Source organism: Hemicordylus capensis, chromosome 2 (genome assembly GCF_027244095.1).
Source record: "Hemicordylus capensis ecotype Gifberg chromosome 2, rHemCap1.1.pri, whole genome shotgun sequence".
Taxonomy (NCBI): domain Eukaryota; kingdom Metazoa; phylum Chordata; class Lepidosauria; order Squamata; family Cordylidae; genus Hemicordylus; species Hemicordylus capensis.
This window is the reverse complement of record NC_069658.1, coordinates 191,473,523-191,497,868: the sequence shown is the minus strand read 5'-3', so window position 1 is coordinate 191,497,868 and position 24,346 is coordinate 191,473,523. Positions and strand designations below refer to the sequence as shown.

General features: G+C 44.0%; 1 long non-coding RNA gene across 1 annotated transcript in view; it reads right to left on the bottom strand.

Annotated features, from left to right (window-relative positions):
* Nucleotides 1-24,036, bottom strand: part of LOC128342508 (uncharacterized) — a 72,661-nt gene extending 48,625 nt beyond the window's left edge. Inside the window, exon 1 of the long non-coding RNA XR_008315033.1 lies at nt 23,853-24,036. This is a non-coding gene — a long non-coding RNA (uncharacterized LOC128342508). The remainder of the gene's footprint in view (nt 1-23,852) is intronic.
* Between the last annotated feature and the right edge of the window lie 310 nt (nt 24,037-24,346).

Below are 24,346 nucleotides of genomic sequence, written 5' to 3'. Positions count from 1 at the left end.
ACATTTTGGTCATGCACCTGCCTTTTTTTCTTCCATCTCTCATTATTCCACTTTGGGCAAACAATTTAATGAAACAGTATCACGCAGTCCAGAGAAGTATAAAAGTAATGAAATAGGATTCACAATAACAGCCATTATTAAAATAGCAATTTCTTATAGGGGCTCCCCTGCTGAGAAAATTAGTTGCCTTCTAATTAACTTGAAATTATATTGGTCATAAAGGTATCATTACATTTGCACCCACTGTGCTCCTGGCACCACAATCAAATAAGCAAACCAGTGTCAGGGCTCAACAGGATGTAAATAATGTCACTAAATCAGGTTTGGGCAGAGCTGGGTCCAAGGAAACTCAGGGAAAACAGGACCAAACCAAGATAGGATCCAAGGTAGGTAGAAGGTTCAGGAAAAGGAGATAACACAAAGGCAATGAGGGAGATGAATAAGAAACAAAAAACAAATAGGTTTAGGGATGTAAGAAAATAAAGGAGCTCTTCACAGAAGTGGCCTAACTCTACTTAGAGTTGATTTCAGTGAGCATAGCCATGCCTGACTCTGCATAGGCCTGAGCTGAATATACTTTGTTCAGACTTCAGGCAACAGAGTGACCCAATGCAGAAGAGGAAAGGGCTCATATACTTTCCTTATCTGCACAGAAGAGAGAATTATGGCAGGTACAGCTTATCATGCAGGAATGAGGAAAGCTTCAATTTCTTTATATTAAGAAGACTGATTTCATGTCGTTCCCTGAGGTCCACAATATGTGATGTGGAAGTCCCATGGTCAGAAGTCTCAATGTCTTTTTTAAAAAAAGAAGAAGAAGCAAGGTTGAGCTGATTTGAACCAGGGCTTTGGTCTGGAGGAAAGGGAGTAACCACCTACCCCACCACCAAAAGCCAAATCCTACCCGCATTAAGCTATTATAATTAGACACAGAGGGGGACATTTCTATGTCTGTAAAATCTTCCACTCTGCAGCTAATAGCAGTTTTGGACAGGGTGATTTAAGCTGAAGAATCTGTGCAGGGACAAATAGTTAAATCCCCTTCTCCCATACCACACTATAGCCAGTCTAAACTGCCCTCCCTCTGTGGCTGCTCTTTGAAAATAAAGAGACATTTGGGAATTCCAGTAGCACCCACATCATGTCTAGTTTAGTCCTGAATCTAGTTCTCAGCCTTTTCTTGCTTCCTCTTACAAGTACTGCTGGGAGGATGGATCCACTAAGAGCAGAGAGCTCAAATAGCCCCAAGCTGTGCTTTTATTTCAAGGCATCAGGACAGGGCTGAAGAGTATTTCCTAGTGACTGGTGAAAAATAGGGCTGCAAACTATAGCCATAGCTCAGTCCCAGAGCATCTCCTCTGCATGCATTCCAGGTTCAATCCCTGGTATCTCCAGATAGGTCAGGGGAGGGCTCCTGCCTGAAACCTCTGAGAGCTGCTGACAGTCAGTGCATACCATACTGAGCGAGATGGACCAACAGTCGGCCTTGGTATAATGCAACTTCTATGTTCCTGAATTTTCACCAATCTGCTGGTTAGATTAATCAGTAAAAAGTTAACTGACTGTACAGCATCCCTGTCCCGGCAACATTTTTAAAAATTTTATTGTTCTCTTAGTTCTTATAAAACAAACATGGGAGGCACCATCTCAGAAGCGGTCATCCCCCTTCATGTTCACATAGGAGATAATGCATCTTCTAAGATGGCGCCTGCTGCAAGTTATAGAAGCATCTAAAAGCAAAGTATGCTTCCCCCCCCCCCCACTTGAAAACACTTGTTTTGTGCCAATTGATTTAGATTTCAATTGAGATTGGTTTGGCTAAGTAGCTAGGAAGCCTTTTAATGGGATGTAGCCCTAGTTAAAAGGTAAGACTGTTCACACAAGCCTGCTCATGTGAAGCACCTGGATCAAGACCACTCCTGTGGTTGCTTTCCAAGTACAACCAGGAATTTACCCCAGGCTTTAACTTTAACTTTAAAGGGTGAGTGCGCCCTTTACCCCCACGTTTGGGGGCCATGTGTTTGCTTGGGCTGCACACAGCCTGAGCAGACACATAGCCAGGTGCTTATTGCACCCAACTCATGGGGGAATCATGCAATACAGTTAGGGATTCCTGGTGGCCCAGACTCATTTTTCGGCCCCCAGAAATCCACACTGTTGGGAGCAGTGCATTTCACATGAGCACATGAGCATATGAGCAGCACATCCCACACGTTGACCAGAATCGTCTGGTGGGGTAGTAAGCTCTATCTTGTCCTCCCCCTACCGCATCCTCCCCGCCTGCAGAAAATGGTCATGCAGGGGCGTAACTATAATAGGGCAAGGGGAGACAGTTGTCTGAGGGCCCACTGCCTTCCCCCCCCAGGCAAGTCACATGACTGACTCCCCCAGCCACGCACCCGCCTGGGCTTCCTTCAGTTGTATTCATCCTCCGAAATTTATGTGAGTGTTAATACCAGGAGCTACCAGAATAGCTTCTATTTCTCTAGTACCATTAAATGACTTGCATCATCCACAAGTTATAAAACCTTTAAAAAATTATTTAGGATTAGGTTCTATTGTGGCATATATATATATATATATATATATATATATATATATATATATGCTTTTTGTCACCACTGTTCAGCCTCATTTAAGATATATTTTCTTCATGAGCTGAGCTTCAGTGAGGGGGGGGCATTTTAAAATCTTGTCTCTGGGCCCACTCCAACCTTGCACACCCCTGTGGTCATGTGCACAACCTTGGTACATAACCCTTCCATGAACAGAAGGGTTTTATTATTAACATGGAAGAAGACAATAAGAGGCTGGAAACTCCTTGAAAACTCAAACGAAAGCTAGAGATAGACTAGACCGGGCAGGTGGCAGGCTCAGAAAAAGGGACAGGCTGCACAGAATGATTTCCCAGCTGTTTTGCCATCAGGAGCAGAAGGAGAAAGGCGGTTAAACTCTCAGATGCTCTGGGTTCCTTGGAGGAAGAGCAGGAGGTAATGTAGAAAAAAGCAAATAAATCTGCAGTGAACTGAATGGATGGATGGACTGCGCCAAGAAACTGCTTCAGCCAGTCAGGCGGGCCCATGGTATTCTCCCATGAACATTTGACTGCACAGAACCTGATGTGCTTGTATCTGACAGTAGCAGCTGTTATTTCTCTATTTCCACCCAAATTTAACAATGTGAACTTTTTCAAATAGGAACTCATAATTAATAGAAGCCTTCTAGGAATCCAGGCATATATTTGAACATGTCATTAATGTTTCAGAGCCTGGCTTTGGAAGTAAAGGCTCTCTGGTTGACACCAGGCGAGAAAGATGTAACTTAGCCCTTCACTGTTGGCATTATGTCTTTCTCTCTCTCTTTTATTCCTGCTGCCTGTTCATATTGAGGATGGAGTAGATGGGAGACAGGGAGAGGAAGGAGAAGGAAAGGTCACTGAGAAACAATGGTCTAGGTGCTGCCCCATCCAAACCCAGAGCCATTTGGATGGGGCAGTATATACATGTGATAGATAGAGAGGGAGGGAGACAAAAAGCTAAGGGCCCAATAAAAGAAGTGATTTTCCTCTGCTATTGGCACTCATGAGTCAAGACTGGAGTCCCTTAACCATACAGAGACATTTTTTTTCTTGGAAAAAAGTGAGCCAGGCACATTTAAAAAATATTTGTATCTCACAGTTCCTCCACAAAGCTCGGAGATTAGCCTAGAGGTTAGCAACTGGAGGCCACTTGTCCAAATCCATCCCCTTGAGAGATGCAGACTTGCCAATTTAGCCACCAATCTAGAAGCAAAAGAAGTGTGGAGAGTTGCATGCTGGGTCATGGCAATGTGGCATGCTATGTCCAACAATTTCAAAATATATCTTTCCAGCCCTTTCAAAAGATATATTTTTCAATCTCAAACATGCACATGTCCTAAAAGATGTTTGAAAGGTATTATACTGGCGCAGTCATGCCACTATAGCAGAGCTGCTCAACTTTGGCCCTCCTGCAGATGTTGGCCTACAACTCCCATAATCCCTGGCTATTGACCACTGTGGCTAGGGATTATGGGAGTAGTAGTTCAAAAACAGCTGGGTGGGGGGGCTAGGTTGAGCTGGCCTGCACTATAGTTAAGATGAGGAGTGTTTTCAACATTCTGCCATTATATTGCTAATAAGATCTATTCTATTGCTAAAAAAGTCAAAAGTATTCTCCCAATCCCTCTGCTTTAGAAATGAGGCTCCATGCACCCACACTTTGCCTTGGTCTTTTAATTGGACATTGGGCTGGCGAGGGATGCATCCACGCAGATATTTAACAGGTGATGTTTCCCTAACCACTTCCTAAAGATGCCTCTGATAAATTTCTGCCTGATGTATCTCTGGTCAAGGCAAAGTATGGGTGCATGGAGCCTCATTTCTAAAGCCATCATATACCAGACCACACAAAGTGTTTATAGCTTATATGGTGCAGAAGTTAAGGTGGGCACCTTAACTTGCAATTTCCATTCTTTTTAGAACACAAGTGAAAATTTTAGGCATCTAAATTCATCTTAAACCAAAGTTTTTTTATTACTTCTAGGTCACTAATGTAATGAGCCCCTCTAGTTCTCAAAATACAAATATATTCAGAGTTTCAATATCAAATTTGCACAGGCAAGATTATCAGAACCAGCTCCTGAATAGTATCAGTACCAGAAATTCAAATTCAGTATCAGGAAACTGAACTTGCAAATACAACAAGAAATCAGCACTTTGCCTATTAACTACATACAGTTATGAGGGGACTTTTGTGACATTTGTTTGACCATGGACTCTCAGGAGGCCAGATGGCTCACCAAGATCTGCCTAACCTAACCTTGGGTTCTTGGTTGCTTGTACTTCCAAATGTGCCTTTCCCATGTCAGCTAATAACCATGTAAAAAACATCAACCTGTCCTCACAGTATGAAGTACATGTCTGGTTCATCTTAACTTGGACCTTTTGCCTACACATCCAAAAGGGTCCTCAGCTCCATTATTCCGAATTTGCAACTCTTGCTTTAATAAGTTCTTATTTCAGTATTTGAGCAGTAAGTCACATTTGGTACAAACACGGAGCCATCTGGATAAGTGTTTTACTAAAAGCATGTCTGACATGGCACACCTTACCTTTTGCTCTCCGCTTGTGGCAGTTCAATTTTGTCGCCTAATCTAGAACATGGCACATGGACCTTTTGTGCAAAAGATTGAACTTGCTTATTTCCAACCACTATAGGACTATGTTTCATAAAACTCTTTAAAGAGCAGTCTCAGTGTGAAGACAGGAGGAACATCAAAAGAAAAGTTGCAGCTGATTCTACACTTGCAGTGCAAACCCAGTTTCCTCACCTCCTGCTATTTGCAAGAGAAAGGTACATACCAGCTGATCAAAAGTTGGTCAAACGTTGGTTCAACTGTCAGTCTTGCATCATCCACCATACCTCAGGCAGGCTGGCTGGCTTTTAAAAAATGTTTGAAATACTCCATTACAATTGTTTACTAACGTATTGATCCTGTTCATTTAAAATAATTAATAACATGAATACTAATACTAATATTGTAAAATTGCTCCTGGGATGGGGAAAGGAGGTCATGATGGCGCAGGGGCCAGCCATCTCCACAAGCAGAAGTCCACAAGTTCTGCCAACACTAAACATGTGGTTGTTTTTAAAGATCTAACCACAGCACAGACGTCCGTTTGCTTACAAAGCAGTTTCACTACGCCTCTACCACCCTCACCGCAATATGTTCCTCTGGGACGGGACAGCAGAGGGGCTCCTCTGTCCTTTCATAGGTTACGAAGGACACTATCTCCTAGCTCAGTATTCTTCTAGCTCAGTATTGCCTAGAGACTGACGGGCAGCAACTTTCCAAGGTTTTAGACAAGAGTCTTTCCCAGTCTGACTCAGAGATACCAAGAATTGAACCTGGGAACCTCTGTATGCAAAGCAGATGCACTTTCACTGAACCACAGTTCTTCCCTTTCCTTCCACCAGCCCAGTCTAATACAGTTCCCAGTTTGTGAATAATTCAGGACTGCTGTGAACTTGAGTTTCCTCCTCCTGCTGCCAGAGCTGCTGTTGCTGTTTCACCCCTCCCTGTGGCTTTTCTCCTAGAAGCACAAAGAGATGGCCTCTAATGGTTGCTAAGCAACCACTATGTGCTACTCCTCTACCCAGAAAAGGCCATGAGGGGCCATGAGGGGCCATCAGCCAGGGTGACCTTGCTGACAGCAAGCACTAAGGCCGGGGGTAGGGGTGGGGGGACCTATCGCAAGATCTATGGCAAAGAGCCTACACAGTTGTGCAATTTGGGAGGAGAGCTGATATATGGGAAGAGAGCGTGGTAAAGTAAAGGTAAAGTGTGCTGTCAAGGCGATTTCGACTCCTGGCGCCCACAGAGCCCTGTGGTTTTTCTTTGGTAGAATACAGGAAGGGTTTACCATTGCCTCCTCCCACGCAGTGTGAGATGATGCCTTCCAGCATCTTCCTATATCGCTGCTGCCCGATATAGTACCAGCGGGGATTTGAACTGGCAACCTTCTGCTTGTTAGTCAAGCACTTCCCTGCTGTGCCACTTAAGGTGTAACAAGCATTTATTTATTTTTATTTATTTTTACATTTATATACCGCCTTTCATTAAAAGACAACCCCAAGGCGGTTTACAAAAGTTAAAACATACAATAAAAAGGCAATAAAAACATCAAGCTAAAAAATATAAAAACATATAAAAACAGACATAAAAACAATACAACAGGTAAACAGGTAACGCATGAATTGTCTCCTTTGCTACTCAAGATCTACCCTGATTTGCATTTGAATGGGATACTACAAGTATGAGCACTGTTAAGATATTCCCTTTTTATCTATCTATCTATCTATCTATCTATCTATCTATCTATCTATCTATGAAATTTGTACACCGCCCCAAACTTACGTCTCTGGGCAGTTAACAGCATAAAACAAGTTAAAACATATACACAAACTTAAAACAATTTAACAATTTAAAAATTAACCACAAATAAAAACCTTAAAATTTTAAAGAACTGAAAAGGCTTGGGTGAAGGGGTGGGTTTGCAAATGCTTTTAAAAAATTGTCAGAAATGGGGAGGATCGTATCTCAGTAGGGAGCACATTCCACAGTCTCGGGGCAGCAACTGAGAAAGCCTGTCCCCGTGTGGCCACCAGCCAAGCTGGTGGCAACTGGAGACAGATATCTCCAGATGACCTCAATGGGATGTGGGGCTCATAATGAAGAAAAAGTTAGAAGATGTTAGAAGACGTTATCTCTTAGATACCCAGGGCCTAAGCCATTTAGGGCTTTATAACTAGCACTTTGTATTTTGCCAAGAAGCCTCTTGGCAGCCAGTGTAACTCTATCAACAAAGGAGTGATATGGTCTCTCTGAGATAACCCAGAGACCAACCTGGCCACCTCATTCTGTACCAACTGAAGCTTCCGGACTACATAAAAAGGCACCCCCACATAGAGCACATTGCAGAAGTCAAGTCTGAAGGTTACCAACATATGTACCACTGTTTTGAGGTCGTTCATCTCAAGAAACTGACTCAGCTGGCGTATAAGCCGAAGCTGATAGAAAGCCCCTCTGGCCACCGCCTCAACCTGAGATACTAGGGAGAGGTGTGGATCTAGAAGTACTCCCAGACCTGGAACCTGTTCCTTTTGGGGAAGTGTGACCCCCATCTAGAACAGGGAGATCAAAATCGTCTCTGGAATTCTGACCCCACACAATAAGTACCTTCACCTTATCTGGATTCAGCGTCAGTTTATTCTCCCTCATCCAGCCCATTACTGCTTCCAGGCAAGCATTTAGGGACATTATGCCATCTCCTGAAGAAATTGACATGGAGAAGTAGACCTAGGTGTCATCAGCATACTGATAACACCCCGCTCCAAATCCCCTGATAATCTCTCCCAGAGGTTTCATGCAGATGTTAAAGAGCATTGGAGAAAGTATGGAGCCTTGAGGGACACCATACTTAAGCTCAGATTACAAAGAGCAACAGTCTCCAATCGACACCATCTGGAATCTGTCCAAGAGGTAGGAGCGGAACCACTGTAAAACAGTGCCTCCCACCCCCAACACTCTCAGACGTTCCAGAAGGATACTATGATCGATAGTATCGAAAGCTGCCGAGAGATCCAAAAGGACCAACAGAGTCACACACTCTCTGTCAATTCCCAATTGGAGATCATCCATCAAGCCAACCAAGCAGTCTCCACCCCATAGCCAGGCCGGAAGCCAGTTTGAAATGAGTCTAGATAATCTATTTCCTCCAAGACCACCTGGAGCTGAGAGGCCACCACCCTCTCAATTACCTTGCCTAGCCATGGGAGGTTGGAAACAGGCCTATAGTTGCTCAACTCTGAGGGATCTAATGCAGGCTTCTTAAGAAGAGGTCTAATAACTGCCTCCTTAAGACAAGGAGGCATCCTGCCCTCCCTCAGAGAAGCATTTATGATTTCTACCAGGCCTCCTACAACAGCCTCCCTGCTAGATAGAACAAGCCATGTAGGACAAGGGTCAAGAGAACAAGTGGTAGGCCACACCACTCCAAGCAGCTTGTCCACATCCTCAGGAGTCACAAACTGAAACCAATCCAGTCAAATCACTTAAGAGGAGTTGCTGGACACCTCCAGTTCAGGCACTGAATTAATTGTGGAGTCTCCATCTAGGTCGGCCCAAATCCAAGAGATTTTATCTGCAAAAAACTCATTAAACACATCACAGCGGGTAACTGATGGCTCCAAATTCTGATTCAAGGAAGCGGGGGCAGATACTAGCCCCCTCACAACCCTGTACAATTCCACTGGACGTGAACTCGCAGATGCAATACGGGCAGAAAAGAACCACTTCTTTGCCACACGTATTGCCTGAGCATAAATCTTTAAACATGCTCTATGTCGTAATCTGTTTGATTCGAGTCGAGTCTTTCTCCACTTGCGCTCCAGTCGCCTGCCTTGCTGCTTTTGCCCCCATATATCTTCTGTACACCAAGGGGCCAGTTTTGAATTGGGTCGGAGGGGACACTTAGGAGCAATCGTGTCTACTGCCCTGGTGAGCATGTTATTCCAGTTTTGCACCAGGGCATCAGCAAGATCACCGGCAAAGCCAACATTAAATCCCTCCAAGGTTTCTTGGAATCCTATTGGATCCAATAACCTCTTTGGGCGGACCATTCTAATAGACCCCTCGCACCTGCAGAGATGGAAACTGGTTGTAAGCCTAACCTTAACCAGATGGTGGTCCATCCATGACAATGGGGAAATCACAGGAGTCCCCATCCACGGAACACCACCCTGATCAGAGTAAAAGACCAAATCAAGCATGTGACCTGCAATGTGCGTCGGTACGGAGACCACTTGGGATAGGCCCACAGTTGTCATGGCCGCTATGAACTCCTGAGCTGCCCCGGACAAATTGGTCCCGAAATGAACATTGAAGTCCCCCAGCACCAAAAGTCTGGGAGACTCCAACATGAGTTCTGCGACCAAGTCCGTGAACTCAGTAAGGGATTCCGTCGGGCAGCGGAGCAATCGGTACACCAACAGCAGTCCCAATCTATCCCTGGTCATCAAACTTAGGTACACACATTCAATATGGTCAGATACCTCGACAGGGACCATGGTAAGGGAAATGTTAGGGGATGGGGCGTTCCCTCTTTGGCATTTCCAGACAAGGCTGAGACAGACTCCTGCCTGTAACCTTGGAGAAGCCTCTGCCAGTCTGTATAGACTAAGGGTTCTCAACGTTGGGTCCCCAGATATTATTGGACATTAACTCCTATAATCCCCAGCCCCAATGGCCTTTGGTTGGGGATTATGGGAGTTGAAGTCCAATAACATCTGGGGACCCAACGTTGAGAATCCCTGGTGTAGACAATACTGAGTTAGATAGACCAGTGGTCTGACTCAGTAGAAGGCAGCTTCCTATGTTCCTAAGCAATCCCGGGTGCAAGGGCACCCTCTATGATCCTCACAATAAACTCAGTTGGATAGTCATCACTCAGAGTCTGGAACAGGCCTTATTGCCTACCTGCCACTAACTTAAATAATAAGATAGTGGGGCTATTCCCACGATCGGGGAAAATCGGGCTAGGAGAGCCTAGCCTGATTTTTCCTGATCGTGGGAACCACCGGGCTTGGCTGCGAGCCCGGTGGTTCCTAGGCGGGTAACCCGCCTAAGTGACCCTGCCCTTAGCCCAGGTTTGCGGAGCGAGCACTCCGTAAAACCGGGCTCCCTGATTGTGAGTAGCTGTGGTGCGGCTCCGCGGCGCGGCTACTCACGAGTAGACCCCCAACCGGGGGTCTCCCCAGTATGCCCTGCGCGCTTACGCAGGGCATACTGGGGCTTCCGGGGGCCGCGCGGCCCCCCCCCCCCGCTCCCCCCAGCCCCTGCCGGCTCCGTCATGGAGCCGGCAATCGTGCGGGCAGCCGATCCGGCCGCCCAGGGCTCCCTGCCCGATCGTCTGCGGGGAGAGCAGGCTTAGCCCACTCTCCCCGTAGTTTTGCAAAAAGCGGGTCTCACGGATCGTGAGACCCGCCTCAGTGAATTGTGAAGTTACATGAAGGGAAGCACTTTGCCAGTCCCTTTAGGGAATTTGACATGCCAAGCATCTGACTAGGGTAAGAATCTTAATCCAAAGAATCAATTAAATCTTAATGTAAATTTACCATTCATTGCCACAGACATCATCTACCTAGACATGGTATTTGCTAGCGCAGTGTAATAGTTTCGAGACTGAGCAGATGTTCAAATTTCTGTTCAAATGTTGTCTCTGCCATGATCTCACTAGGCGCAGGGGTAGGCAACCTTGGCACTCCAGCTGTTGTTGAACTACGCTCCCATCATTCCCAGCCACAATTGTGGCTGGGGATTATGGGACTTGTAGTTCAACAGCAGCTGGAGTACAGAGGTTGCTCACCCCAGCACTAAGGGGTCTTAACCAAGTTATGCCTAGTCTCAGATTTCTATCTGCAAAATGGGGATAAAAATGCAAACCAAAACCAAAATGGTGGTTTTGGATGGACTGCTGAGATACAGCATCACATATCTCAAAACAGGATATGCAAATGCTAGACATTAGTATGAGTCATTCATCATCATTGTGACTCAGTGGACTCAAGGAGCAGTGCCATCTTGATGCTGTTAATCAGTTTGTTGAATATGCTCACAATAGAAGATCCCACTGGTTTCCTAGGCACGAAAGGCAGACAGGAAGGAGCAGCTGTGGCTCAAGACCAGAAAACCTTGCTCCGGCCTGAGATAATATAGGGAAAAGATAAAGAAGCCTAATGCATCCTAAGGAGAAACATTGCCTCCTTTCTGACCTCCTGCTCCAACATTATGCTGTATCATAGGTTTCCTTGCAGCAGTGCAGGTAAACACTTGGCTTGGGATCTGAAGTTTCTAGTAATTTACAGCTTTTGCCATCCCTCAAAACTCAGAGCTATTTTGTGCAAATTAAGCTTTCCCTGGAGACAGAATACCTGCCTCTTGTTGCCAGTGTTTGCAGCCGTCAAAGATGGATAAAAATGCTTCTTTCTATATCAACTGCTCCCACTTGGAAACCTTCATGTTTGGGTAATATCGTTTGGTGACAGTCAGGGGCCTTCTCTTTAGCATTTTGCATAACACACAAACAGTGAGAAATCAAGGCAAACAAGGATGTCTCTACATTTGATGGTTCTGCTTGGGCAACATCCATGACGAAATTATCCAGCATGAACCCCATTAAAATAAGTGGGGTACACAAGAGCATTGCCACATCAACAAGGCTTATGCAGGAGAACTGCCCACTCCATGATGTCCAGGAGTCAACCCTGCCATCTTTAATTATGTCCAAAATCTGCTAAGGTGATCACACTACCATACCAGATGATAAAGCTACCATTGCGTAAGAGACATATCTAAGGTCTTGTCTACACTAACAGCAAATTATGGTCCTCTATTCTAATCTTACACATTCATGAACCCACTAATATCACCCCTTTCCTTCTCAACCTCAGTCCCCTATCTGCGAAATGGAAATCAAAATACCAGCTTATTTTATAAAACTTGTAATAATTAGTGAGATTATGTGAAGCACTGTAAATACTTATATACACTATATAAATCCTAAGCACAGTTTATTTGACAGGCGGAGCTGGACTGATCCAGCAAGAACTTTCTTCATTCATGCTAATTCGCTGCCATAGAATATGTTTTACTAGCATTACAAGGTTAGCAGGCCAGAGTCTAGGTGTTGGTTTAAACCCTGTGTGTCTTGGATTCAGGATACCTGGAGGAGCACCTCCTTCCAAGCATACCTCCCCATGGTTTTACTGAGGTCTTCTTGTGGATGCCACCAGCATCAGGATAAGGGCCAAGCTAGAAATGGTGGGGCAGCCACACAGGGGATCTAATTTTAGTATGAAGAGGGTTCGTCGTGGTAAAGGAGCCAAGTGCTCCCTGCTCCTCTGTTTTGCAGTCTCCACTATAAGGCAGCTTCAGAGCTGTGCATGCTCCTGATTTTTTGTTTGTGAGTAAACAACTAGATAGGAGGAGGGGATGGAGTGATAGTGTGTGTGAGAGAGGAGCTAGGTAGGATGGTGCTGTCCTACCCAGCTCTTGTATCCAGGCTTTTGACAAGGTAGGCCATACTACCCAGCTCCTCTCACACACAATTTCTCCCCCTTCTCCTACCCTGTTTGCTCACACACAATTAAAATGTAAGAGAGGGCACAACTCCCAAAGCAGGGTAGGATGTTTGTCCTACCCAGTTTTCAGTCGTGTAAACTTCCTTTTTGTTACTTCATGCACTTTTGTCCCAGCTCAGTTCTCTTTCAGGACTGGAAACAGAATGGGGAAAGCAGGAACTTGGGCAGTGGACTCCAGTCCATAGCATGGAATTTGGAGTGTGGGGGGGGTAGTAAGCCTTAATGAAATCCACAAACTCCCACCCCCTGACTCCCATCAAATCTTCACCAAGTCATACACCCCCATAGACTTTCAAAAACAATAGGTAAGGGACTGGCACAAAAGAGGCGCCCCCTCTGCCCTGCTCCCCGCAACACTGTAATGGACCATGGCAATGTGAATAAGGGGGAGGGTTCAGCTCCTTTTACTAGAAACCTCTTTGATGTTACAATTAATCCCAACCAGCCAACTTTATACATGAATAGACAAGTACATGAACAACAAACATGGCTACCCCCATTACATTTAGTTTCCCCCTAAAAAGTGTCTCTCTGATGGTAACAGGGCCTTTTGGATAGTGGTGGGTCTGAAATTTGGCCTTCCCTCCCAGCGAAGATACACCAGTTAAGGTTGCCATATTTCCCGGATTTCCGGGTCTTTACTGGATTTTAAGCATGTTCCCTGGTACCTGGTTAGCCCATTGGCTTTCCTGGATTCCCAGCTTTCAATTTTTTTAACACTAAGCTTTTTTAAAAAGCCCTTGTAAAGTGGAGTTAAGGAGCAAAAATGTGTGGTCACTATTGTTGGAAATTCTCTGTGGTGAGAGAATCCCTTTCTCAATATAGCAGAGTGCACAGAGGCACAACACAGCGGTAGTTTAGTTAGGCATGCGTGTGTGCTGAGAGTAAAGTAACTTGGAGCCAATTCATAGTTTTAAATCAATATAAAAGGCATTTATTAAGGAACTCCATTCTAGATAGGAAAGTGAGGAGTTAGGATCTCTAATCTATCTATCTAGCTGGATGCAGATGGATTCTGCATCCTCTCTGCACATATGGTGCAGGGAGAGAGGTTTGTCATGTTGCAAGGTAGGCGGGCAGGTAGAAAGAGAGAGAGGAAGGAAGTCCCTGAGATTAGCAATCTACACATCAAAGGGATAGCATCAGAACAGTGGAGAAGGGATGACCAATGTCTTGACTCTCTAGCCCTCTGATTTACTAATCTGTCCTCCACTGTCTAAAAGACAGCGCAAAGTCCTTTAACTTCCAACACCCCCTCTCGATGTCTCATGACTCAGCTCACAAGATTCATTTTCTCTCTCAGCCATTTCAAAGCAGGGTCTTGGTAGTGGCTTAGTGAGTATGTCTGCAAGCATTTCATTTGTCGGGCAGTAGATCAGCTTGATTAGTCCATCCTTCGGCAGACTTCTCACTACATGGTACTTTACATCAATATATTTGGTACTCCTCTTTACATCTTCTTGTTTGGAGAGTTGAATGCAGCTTTGGTTGTCTTCATACACCGGTATGGGCTGTGGTACATCTGTACCTAGGTCCTTCAGTAGTTGACACAGCCATTGTATCTCGTGACAGCCCTGTGCAGCTGATACATATTCCGCTTCAGTAGTTGATGATGCTACTATGTCTTGTTTTCTGCTTGACTAGCTTATCGCTCCATCTCCCTAGAAAATTATGTAACCGCTGGTGGATTTCCTTTCTGTTATATCTCCACCCCAGTCTGCATCTACATATGCTTCTAGTTTTGGTTGACTATTAGCTGGCAGCTTGAGCTTAAAGTGTGCAGTACCCTTTAGGTACCTAACAAGTCTCTTAATTGCATTCCAGTCCTTGACTGTTGGTGATGCAGTCTTTCTACAAAAGCCAACTGCTGTACTAATATCTGGCCTAGTGAGTGTACTAATGTATAAAAGCTTACCCAATGCTTCACGATATCTATGGTTGTCAGATAGTGGCTCAGTTTGATCTTCTTGCTTTATGTAGTTCACTTCCATTGGAATTGGTGTAGGATTTGCATTTTCCAGTCTGAGCAAGTTTATCAAGTCTTTAATTTTCTGTTCTTGGCTGATGAGGAAACGTCCATCTTTCTCTCTTTGTACTTGAATGCCCAAGTAGTGTGCAATGTTGCCAAGTCGCTTGACTTCCACTTCTCTGTTCAGATGATGCATTATTTCCTCGCTGTCATCTGGATTTTCATAGGCAAGAATCAAATCATCAACATACGCCAAAATGTAAGTCCACTTGCCATCTATGCATCTTGTGTATAGACAGAGATCCGCGTTGCTTCTTTTGAAGTTTGCTTGAAGCAGCATATTGCATACATAGTCCTCTTCTAGTTCACCATGCAAGAATGCAGTTTTCACGTCTAGGTGTTCAACATGCATTCCTTTGCTAGCAGCAATACTTAACAAAGTCCTCACTGTGGTATGTTTAACCACTGGTGCAAAGGTTTCATCATAATCTTCTGGTTGTGGTAGCTGGGATATTTCCTCCCATGATGAAGGTTCTGGTTGTTCCGCCATTCTTGCGAGGTAGGACAGTCTCAGAGCCAGAACACCTCTGAGTGCGTTGATCGCCTCGCCTCACCCTCTGTGGTCTCTCTCATTACCTCGGGTGCGTCTGGTGGATCGCTGGGGGTCTCTGTGTCGACTGTGGTTGGATCTGGATCTGCTGTCTCCTCCTCCTCAATTCCTCTGAGATCAGGAAGCATAATCCAGTCATCAGGGTGCTTGGTCTGGTTGCTTGCTTCGGTGTAGGCCCCCTCTGAAGGTGTAGCTCTTTCATTCTCATCAAAATACACCGTTCTGCTTATGGTTATCCTGTTGGTGTCAGGATCCAGAATTCTGTAGCCTTTGGACTGTGCTGAGTAGCCTACAAAAATCCCTTTTGTGGCCTTAGCCCCTAACTTAGTTCTTTTTTCCTTTGGGATGTATGAGTAAGTCGTGCTTCCAAAGACACACAGGTGCGTCATAGACGGCTTATGACCATGCCAAAGTTCATATGGTGTTGTTCCTATAGGCTTTGTGTGCATTCTGTTTTGTATGTATGTAGCAGTCATGATGCCTTCTCCCCAGAATTGCATGCATCTTACCATGTCCAGTAGAGTTCTGTTCTTTCTTTCTGAGATTCCATTTTGGGACAGGCAGTAAGCCACCGTGGTTTGATGCATGATTCCATGTTCTCTCAGGAACATCTGTGTGGTGTTGGACATATATTCTCCTCCATTGTCTGTGCACAGGATCTTTGGCTTCCAGCCAAATTTGTTGCTTGCCATCACCACATATCCTTTTAATTTCTCGAGCATTTCTGATTTTTCCTTTAATAGAAAAACACACGTGTATCGTGAGAAATCATCTGTTATTGTTAGAAAATACTTTTGATTACCTATGGTTGCTGGTAGAGGTCCAGATATATTGCTGTGGATCAATTCCAAGGGTCTTCCAGTCTTCCTTTCACTCTGCTTTGGGAATGGCTTGTTTACTGCTTTGAACTCGAGACAACAAACACAGTTAGTTACAATGTCACATGGTACAAAATCAATGCCATTAGCTAATGCCTTTTCCTTCATGTTCTGGATTGACTCATGACTCCTGTGTCCTAGCCGTCTATGCCAGGGTTGCAAGCAGTTTTCATGCAGGCATGACTTAGCAAGGTTCACTTCATTAGGCTGGTATGCCTCAGGTCTTGGTCTTTCTCTGTCTGTAGATTCCACACAATAAAGACCTTTGAATTCAGAGCCTACAAGACAAATTTCTCCATTCTGGGTAACAACACATTGTCCATTTTTAATATACAGTTCACAGCCTTGTTTCTCTAGCTTGGATATTGAAATCAAGGAGCTTGAGAAGTCAGGGATATACAAAACATCTTTAAGAAAAAATGGTTTAACAGATCCATCCAGCAATTTGCAATACAAAATTCCTCCGCCTTTCTTCTTGGCTTTAATTGTAGTATTATTGTCCAAATAAACAGTCTCTTCAGGAATATCAAACAGTTCAGTATAGAAAGCCAGATCATTTGAGACATGCACAGACGAACCAGAATCTAAATAAATAAACTTTTCATCGCTTTGCATTAAGTAAACATTATAATTTCTGTTCCTGTTGGAATATCTTTCTGTATGCTTGAAATTGGAATCATGATTCCCATTCTCCTTTGTCTGATTCTTGGGACAGTTTGCCACCTTGTGGCCAAACTCGTTACATAGAAAACATCTAAAGGCATTAGTCCCGGTTGGCCTCATTTCAGGAATAGTCTCTCTGCTGGCGGTCATGTGACCTCTCTCTCTGGGCTGAGTTTCTTTGGTGGCAAAGCCAGATCTCTTTGTATGTAAATATGAGGGCCCCATGCGGTTTCCTCTTGCAGCATTCCCTCCCCACCTTGGGTTTCAGCTGGAATGATCAACTGTTGCTTTAAGAGCAAAGTTACTTGCCAGTTCACTCTCATAGCGTGAGTTCAAAATTCTCCTTCTGTTTGCCTCTGAAGACAATGTCTCCACAGCCTTTTCAAAGCTTAGATTGGTGTAGGTTTCCAATTGGCCGATTATACTGCTATAGCTAGGGGGCATGCTTAGGAACAGAGCTTCCAGCTTCTGATTCTCTGTAAATTCCTCCCCTGCCTCTCTAAATTGAAAAAAGAAATCTTCCAAAATTCCCACAAAGGTAGAAAAACAGTCCCCATCTTTATATTGGAGGTCTTGCATTTTCTTTCTTAAATTAAAGGTGTATGCCCACCCTTTCTTCATATGCAAGGAATCTAACTTGCTTAGCATCTCCTTTGAGGTTCCAAGATTACATATAGCAAAAAGTAGATTTTTACTCACAGAAGCTGCTATCAGCGCTCCAGCTTTCGCATCTTGGTGCAACCATTTCTCTTTGAAAGTTTTCTCAGCATTTGTGGGTCCATCTGAGGGGGGGGTCCCTCCTCAGTAACGTTTTGGAGTCCTTCTGCTTTCAGTGCAATCCTCAGTCTGGTTTTCCATTCCAAATAGTTGTCTGCATTCAGGATAGTCAGCCTGAGTTTTCCCTTTAGGTATGTAGCCATCCTCACCAGTTCCAAAAGGCAGTTGCTGTAGATTAGCAATTCAAAGTGTCCACGCTAGATCTCACTGGATCTCCTGGAACAAACCTAACTCTCTAGTTGCAGCACACGCAGCTCAAAATACTGGGCTCCCATAACCTGTTGGAAATTCTCTGTGGTGAGAGAATCCCTTTCTCAATATAGCAGGGTGCACAGAGACACAACACAGCGGTAGTTTAGTTAGGCATGCGTGTGTACTGAGAGTAAAGTAACTTGGAGCCAATTCATAGTTTCAAATCAATATAAAAGGCATTTATTAAGGAACGAGATAGGAAAGTGAGGTTTTAGGATCTCTAATCTATCTATCTAGCTGGATGCAGATGGATTCTGCATCCTCTCTGCACATATGGTGCAGGGAGAGAGGTTTGCCATGTTGCAAGGTAGGCGGGCAGGTAGAAAGAGAGAGAGGAAGGAAGTCCCTGAGATTAGCAATCTACACATCAAAGGGATAGCATCAGAGCAGTGGAAAAGGGATGACCAATGTCTTGACTCTCTAGCCCTCTGATTTACTAATCTGTCCTCCGCTGTCTGAGACAAAGAGACAGCGCAAAGTCCTTTAACTTCCAACAACTATTCTGTTTAACCACTGGACAGGCAGGTCTTCACAGGAGGCTTCTGGGAGAGGTTCACACAATAAGTAATCTCCCTGAGGAATGTTGCTTTTGTTTTTTGTCAGCAGGTGATATCTATATGGCAGTTGGGAGGATAGCTTGATTTTGATGTAAATCACTGCTTGCCTGTGTATTGTAATGTTTAAGGTTTTTGGCTTTATAGTGCAATCTGTTCTATACATGCCTAATTAGAAGTAAGCACAATTGGTTTCAATCAGATTTTAGAACATAACATAAGAAAAGCCCTGCTGGATCAGGCCCAAGGCCCATCTATTCCAGCATCCTGTTTCACACAGTGGCCCACCAAATAACTCTGGGAAGCCCATAGGCAAGAGGTGAGGGCATGCCCTCTCTTCTGCTGTTGCTCCCCTGCAACTGGTATTTAGAAGCATCTTGCCTCTGAGGCTGGTGGTGGCCTATAGCCCTCCGACTAGTAGCCATTGATAGACCTGTCCTCCATGAATTTATCTAAACCCTTCTTAAAGCCATCCAGGCTGTTGGCTGTCACCACATCTCGTGGCAGATAATTCTGTAGGATAATTTTATCCCAAGAAAGGATATATGGGATTGCAGCCCAAGGTCAGTGTATTTTTGGTTCTATTACTGCTAGAAATGTCTCAAACTTAGTGTAGCCTTCATTTAATTTCTATGGATATTATTTTGTTTTTGTGTGTTTAAAAATTTTGCTTTAAGCCATCATGAATTCTCCCTGCCCCCTACACTTTTCAAGCCTATACTAGTATTCTAAATCAAAAGGAGTCAATTTGGAGTTACATTTTGAGGTCGTTCTCATGACCGGTGGCAAGTGGGATAGCTCGTGGGCGGCGGGAAAGGCTACAGAAGCCCGCCTTCCCCAGAGGCAATTTCCAGGACTGTCTGGGCACGTGGATCGTGCACCCAGATGGTTCACCACTGCCCCAGGGAGCGTGGAGGCATGAGGGCTGGGGCACGTTGTCCCAGCCCCCGGAAATCCCACAATGCACAGTGTGAATGCGGGGGGCATTGTGGGGACCCTCCCAGCGATGGGCTGGTGCCCGTCAGTGCTTCAGCAGCAGCTACAAGCAGCTGGCACTGGCACACAATCAGGGAAATGTGGTTAAGGAAGTGCTTCCTTAATCTCATTTGCAAGGCAGGTTCCCTAGGCAGGTTTGCTGCCAAGGTGCCACCAAGAACTGTGTGCCTTCTGGCAATTCTTATGGGCAGCCAAGTCCGGACTTGGCTTCCTTAGCCTGGTCTTGGCTGCTTGTGAGAATAACCTCTTATCTCAGGGTGTAAATGGTGACCGTGACAAGGCTCATGCACGAAAGCCTTAATCCCTAGTACCAGTTTTGTAGGGTCAATGATAGAATTTAGTGGTGATGAAAATGCACTCATCATTGCTCTTCAGGATGAGCTTTGCTTTGATATCTTCACCAATCTTATCTGGTATCTTCACCTTCACCAATAAATAGTATATTTAAATTAGCATATTTAAACCAATAAATAGCATATTTATTCACCAATAAATAGCATATTTATTCACCAATAAATAGCATATTTATTCACCAATAAATAGCATATTTATTCACCAATAAATAGCATATTCAGGTTTGGAAAATAAAGTGGGGTGGTAGCTTGCAGTTGGTGAGGAATCCATGACAGCACTACACACAGCTTATTAGACAAGGTTAAAAAGAATGCGGCAGCCAGGCTGATCTCTGGGTCATCTCAGAGAGACCATATTACTCCTGGTGGATGAGCTACAATGGCTGCTGATGTTTCCGGGCAAAATACAAGGTGCTGGTTATAACCTATAAAGCCCTAAACAGCTTGGGCCCTGGGTATTTAAGGGAACTCCTTCTTCCTCATGAACTCGACCGCCCATTGAGATCATCAGGAGAGGTCCGCCTGCAGTTGCCACCAGTTCATCTGGTGGCTACTTGGGGATGGGCCTTCTCCACTGCTGCCCCAAAGCTTTGGAACATGCTCTCTGCTGAAATAAGAGCCTCCCTATCTCTGACAATTTTTAACAAATCCTTAAAGACGCATCTGTTCACCCAGGCTTCTAATTAAATACGGTTTTAATAGTTTTAACATTGTTTTAAAATATTGTTTTAAAATTTTAAATTGTTGTAATGTTTTAACTTTTTGCTGTCATTTAATTTAACCAATGTTTTAATTCTTGTTGTTTTCTTTTATTTGTTTTAACTAATGTTTTAACTTTTCTGTTTTTTGTTGTAAACCGCCCAGAGACATAAGTTTCGGGTGGCATAAAAATACGTTGAATGAATGAATAGAAACTAAACTTGCATATTTGAAATTGTTGGGATATGAAATCTGGATATTTAATGCTCAGGTAATGGTCACCTAATGGCGCAGCGGGGAAGTAACTTGCCTAGGGAGCAAGAGGTTGCTGGTTTGAATCCCCGCTGGTATGTTTCCCAGACTATGGGAAACACCTATATTGATCAGCAGCGATACAGGAAGATGCTGAAAGGCATCATCTCATACTGCGCAGGAGATGGCAATGGTAAACTCCTCCTGTATTCTACCAAAGAAAACCACACAGCTCTGTGGTCACCGACTCAATGGCACAACTTTACTTTTTAAATGGTCAGGTAAAGAAATCCTCCCCAACTATGGTTGGTAGATATCCAGAACAAATACAAGTCATCTGGTCAGTGCACCAGTTAATTTGCATGATTTGCACAGTATGCAAATAATTTGCAAGCTAATTTGCATAATGTGCAAATTAAAACTTTACACCAGATCCACATGATCATCTCTTTTAGGAGGGCTGTAAAGGGTTCCTCATTTGGATAAGCAGCAGTTTGCTTGGTGTTGATGCCTATATATTATCTCCTGTTTTGCAGTGCCATTTTGATGAGTTTCATGAATTTTTCATGTTGGATATTGTGCTCTCTTTTTATTATGCTATGAACTGCTTTGAGGATCTCGATCAAAAAGCAAGTTATACAAGCCCTTAAATAGAATAATAAATACATGTTTCTGAGGATTTGGGCTTAGCTTTGTGCTTTTTAGTCAGAAACAGCTTATGAGACTCATGGTCTGCATTTTACAGTGCCTTATTAAGAATAGTCTGGTCTAATTTATTCACCTCTGGAAAAGAGAGATTATGGTCTATCATTTTTAAGCCACCGAAGAGGACCTGAGTGCTTAAAACCCATCTGGCAAATGGAAACCTTTGTTTACCGTTTCACTAACTTAAGGTATACGATGGCTCTGTTTCAACTGTCGTATATGTCCAGCATGCTTAGTAAAACATTTGCGTATTGAAATCTTAACTCTTGGCTGCAATGGTTTATGGCACTATTTTGCCACTCATCATACATTGATTCTAAAATGGTATCTATGATTATAGGGTTTGAATGAATTTTTATATATTTCTAGTGAATTGACATTTTAGATTTTAAAAAAAAAATTCACAATTTTATCTTTAAATAAATGCTTAATGCCTGGTGTTTAAAGATAATATCCCCCCCCACCTTGGGGCTGCCTTCGATACTTCAGTTGGTGAGAACAGAAAAACACACCTTTGTGAATAGAGCTACCATCTTGCGCTTGAAAACAATAATCAGGCAAGGGGGATAAATGGAGACGTCCACCCCTGTTGAGCTCATGCCAGAAGTCAAGAGGTCTAATCATGGCAGTGGCCCTGAGCTGAGCTCAGCCCTGTCCTTCAGTGTGAACAGCTAGCAGCAAACCAACTCAAGAAGGCCACGGAGATGGAAATGCCTCACTCAGATCCTCTGCTGATTGTGAGGCCATTATATTGCCGAGGCTTCCTTCCCCACTGATGAATAGACTGCCATAAATAGGCCTTGATTAATCATGGCTGCACCTGACAGGCTCTGAACCGCACTCTTTGCTGACACCAATCCAGAGAAGGTTCCTCATTTGCCTTTGAGGTCTAATCAGCAAGAAAGGAGGCTCCGAATGTGCTGCTTGGGAAGCCAGGTGGCCGCTTCAGAGTTCCTCTCTGCCAGCTCGCAGTTTACAACAAAGGACACCAGCTCTTCATCGCAGGAGCTAATTGCATGCTATTTTCTTCGGGCTGGTTGTTCCGGATCATTCGTCCTCACCAATTAGGGAGGAAACAGAGATATGCCATTGAACAGGGAAGCAGAAGCAGCAATGTCCTTCAGGAAATTGAAGAGTCACACAATAAAGCTACACAAGGTATCAGAAGAAAGACCAACTGCTTGGTAATGGGGAAATGGAGGAGATATGTGGGAAATCACAGATTTAGAGGATTAAAAGGACTGTACAGGGGTGTAGCTATAATTGAGCAAAAGGGTTCAAAGAATACAGGCTCCTAGCTCCTGAAGGCCATCCAGCTCCACCCCTCCTTATTTTCTTCATTATCTCCCTCACTCTGGGGGGCTGCCAGAGAGAGGGATGAACACAGGCCTCCTCTCCCCTAGCTACGCCCCTGGGACTGTAGTGCTCATCTTTGGACCAAAAACCCCAGAGAGCTGAACCACAAAAGGTTTTAAAGGCAATAGTTTTGTTTATTTTCAGAAACATTCCAAAGTCTTGCCTGTCACGCCTAACATGTTTTAAGTATAAGATATTCTTTGTCAAGGCTGTGGTTAGTTCTAATATCTTCAGTGAGGAATTCCCATTCCTTTGATGTGCAAAGTGTTTTCCTCCCAAGGTTTGAAAAAACTCAATTAAAACACAATAAATTACTACTGCTTCTGATGAAAACTATATAAAATTCAGAACTAGAGAAGAAACTGGAGTGCTTCTAGAAATAAAATGTGTGGGGAGCAATTTTCACCAATCTTTCCTCTGAAGTGCTCTGTGCTACTGAAAATATGCCCTAAGGGTCACACAGTCCTCAGGGACATATTTTTGGGTGGCAAAGAGTGCTACAGAGGAAGGGGGAAATTGGTGAAAATCCATACACACACTTGAGTGCCTGCGTTGCTTCAGTCTGTGCTGCAGAACACTGCATGCACACTTATTTTGTCTGGAGGTCAGCCAGTGAGTTTGCCTCATCCCTTAGTGACCCTAATTTAGATTAATTCATAGAAGACCGGACTACTGACAGCTGGTACTCATGATAGCTAAATGGAATTTCCTCATCCAGAGATATTACACCTCAGGATACCTCAGGTGCTGGAGGCCAACAGAGAAAGCATTCCATTTTTTGCCCTGATTGTTAGCTCCCAGAGGCTGGCTGCTGCTGGAAACAAAATGCCAGACTGGGCAGACATTCGCCCAATCCAGCCAGACAATTCTTGCATTCTTTTGTTTTTTGCACAGAAAGGCATATGTGAAAGTGAATGGGTGTGAATCAGTATTGTGGCCTTGGAAGAAGTGGTAGGCAGTGGCCCATTTGGAAAAAGACAGTTCTACTACCCCCAGTTGGTGCAGACATACACCCATAAACAAAAATACAGGTTGATAAATCGCTTTCATCCTACCCTCCCACCATTACCTCAAGAAGTCTCTGGTCCACATCTGCTACTGGACTCTTGTCTTTTTGACTGTAGGTTCTGCAGGTTCAGACCATCTGCTGCTCCCTTTGTTCCCAGTCTCAATCCAAGTTGGCACCAGCCTCACCTGCTGGGTTTGTTGATTGTTTAATGTATTTCTCTTACCTTCATTCTGCTGGGGTTGCATTTAGTGTATTAATGACTGGAATAAGACAGACAAAAGGCTGATGGAGCACAAAAAAGGGTTATGTACATTATGTATAAGCTATGACAAGAGGCTATGGGAAGAAGCCATTTCTCTCTCAAGAAGAAGATTGATGAGATTTGGTCTGATATTTTAAAAGAATTTATTTTATGGATGAAGCCAACATAAAGCCACTTGACATCTAACTATCGAAGTAATGGTTTAAACAGTTCACTTAGCAAGTAAATGTCTGTTAAGACAACATGTAGACATCCAGAGAAATCACTATATGCTGCTGTAAATACAAAAAAA